Raw genomic sequence first — 2769 nt, 5'->3', positions numbered from 1 at the left:
TTTTTTTTTTTTTGGTTTTTCGAGACAGGGTTTCTCTGAGGCTTTGGAGCCTGTCCTGGCACTTGCTCTGTAGACCAGGCTGCTGGTCTCGAACTCACAGAGATCCGCCTGCCTCTGCCTCCCGAGTGCTGGGATTAAAGGCGTGTGCCACCATCGCCCGGCTTCAGCCTTTCTTTTTTTTTTTTTTTTAAATATTTATTTATTTATTATGTATACAATATTCTGTCTGTGTGTATGCCTGAAGACCAGAAGAGGGCGCCAGACCTCTTTACAGATGGTTGTGAGCCACCATGTGGTTGCTGGGAATTGAACTCAGGACCTTTGGAAGAGCAGACAATGCTCTTAATCACTGAGCCATCTCTCCAGCCCCAGCCTGCTTTCTTATACAGCCCAGGACCACCAGCCCAGGGGTGGTGCCACCATACTGGCCTGTACTCTCCCAACATCAATCATTAATCAAGAAAATTTCGCCACAGACCTGCCTACAGTTGAGTCTGATCTAGGCAATTCCCCAGTTGCTAGTCCCTCTTCCTAGATGATGTTAGCATAAGTCAAGTTGGCAGAACTTATCGGGACAGCCACCATACCTCACTTGTAGAGCTAGTCTTTTCAGAAGCGAAAGCAATCAAATTAGGGTCACTGGGAAGGAGGTAGGGCTGGTGAGGTGGCTCATCTGGCAAGGACGCTTGTCACAAAGTCATGGAACCTGAGTTCAATTTCCAGAGCCCAAATAGTGGAAGGAGAGAACCAGCTTCTACATGTCCTCTGACCTCCACACTTACACTGTGGCAATGCCCTCCTAACCCTAGCATACAAACAAACAAACAGACAAAAGATATTTATTTCTCTTTTTAAAGATTTATTTATTTATTATGTATACAGTGTTCTGTCTGCACATATGGCTGCAGGCCAGAAGAGGGTACCAAATATCATTACAGAGGTTGTGAGCCACCATGTGGTTGCTGGGAATTGAACTCAGGATCTCTGGAAGAGCAGTTAGTGCTCTTAACCTCTGAGCCATCTCTCCAGCCCAGATATTTACTTCTTTTTTGTTGTTGTTGTTTTGTTTTTGGTTTGGTTTTTTAGACAGAGTTTCAAGTAGCTAAGGAGCCTGTCCCAGAACTTGTCCTGTAGACCAGACTGGCCTCTAACTCACAGAAATCTGCCTGCCTCTGCCCCCCCCCCAGTGCTGGGATTAAATATCTATCTACTTATCTCATAAGTAAATATTTCTAAGGGAGGTGGTGGTAGGACTCAAGCGAGCCACACGAGGAGCACAGGGTAAGACATGATCGTGATAGCATTCCTCTAGAACCCAAGGAGAAAGGCAGTTCAGCGCCCTGACAGTGCCCTGACTTCGCAGTCCTAGAATTGGAAGACAATGGAACATCTGTGGGTTAAGCCCCTGGTGTGTGCTGCTTGGCTTTTGCCTGCAAATCACTGGAGAGGGTGACACTACACAGAGATAACAGGACAGAGAACTAAACAAGCCATTCCAGGACCAGGAGGGGCAGACTGGTGTCCAGGAGTTCAAGTCATCCTTTGTAACACACCAACTTTGAAGCCAGCCACGGACACAGGAGACCCCGTCTCCTAAACAGGTACTCCTGAGACTGCTCGGGGTAAAAGCTCTTGCCATTTATAGCTTACAATCTGGGTTAGACCTCTGGGATCCCAGTGAAAGGAGACCAATTCCAAAGTTACCCCATGATCTCCACATGTCCACTGTGGCGTATCTATATAATACGCAGACAGCAACAACTGAACTTTAGCAAAAGGTGCAGGAGGCTGAGTGTGGCGGTGCGGTGCACACTTTTAATCTTAACCAGCATTTGGCAGGGGTGTATGGCTCCCTGTGAGCTCCAGGTCAGCCTGGGCACCACAGTGAGACCCTGTCTCAAACACATCAAATAAATAAAGAAATGATTACTTACTTTTTAAAAAGTTAAAGGGTCTCCCCGGGTGGTGGTGGCGCATGTCTTTGGTCCCAGCACTCAGGAGGCAGACGCAGATGGATCTCTGTGAGGCCAGCCTGGTCTACAGGGTGAGTTCCAGGATAGTCAGAGCTGTTACATTGTCTCAAAAACCAAAACAACAACAACAACAAAAGCTAAAGGGTCTCAGACTGGGACCTCTCCCTTCCGGCTCACCTTTTGCTTTCCATCCATGAAAAGGAAGTACAGACTAGATAAACACTGCACGGTTGTTATAGTTACCATATAAAGTATCCCCGAAAAGATTCCTGTGCTGAAGGCTTTGTCCCAGCTGCTGGCACTGAGAACCTGCTGGGACATGGATGGGTGACCCACTGATGAGGTCTCCGCTAAGCAGCGGTGGGGCTAGGATGGAGGAAGGAGGTCACTGGCATAACATGACTGGTATACTTTGTCCCTGGCTTCCATCCAGTCCCCTCCTCCTTTTCTCCTCTCCCCCACTTCTTCCTAGCCACCACGAGATGAGCACGTTCATTCCCCCACCAACCCCTCTGCCACCATGATGTTCTTACGAAAGCCTTATGGAGCCAGCCAACCATAAGGACCTGTAACACCAGGAACCAAAACAGATCCCCCTTGCTAGCTTGTTCCCAGTACCTAGTCACAGTGACAAAGAGTGACTAACGCTTGACTCCTAACAGTGGCCATGAAGACTGCTGTCCGGAATCCAGCTGCCACGCATCACCTCCGCTAGCATTCTAGAGCCCGTGGCCGGGTGGGAGATGGCAGGGTGGGGAGTGGGGGGTGGCGGGGTGAGGGGTGGGGAGTGGCAGGG

Source organism: Alexandromys fortis, unplaced genomic scaffold (assembly GCF_014885135.2).
Source record: "Alexandromys fortis isolate MF-2015 unplaced genomic scaffold, M_Fortis_MF-2015_v1.1 scaffold_3, whole genome shotgun sequence".
In the NCBI taxonomy this organism is placed as follows: domain Eukaryota; kingdom Metazoa; phylum Chordata; class Mammalia; order Rodentia; family Cricetidae; genus Alexandromys; species Alexandromys fortis.
Note: the sequence above shows the minus strand (reverse complement) of the source record.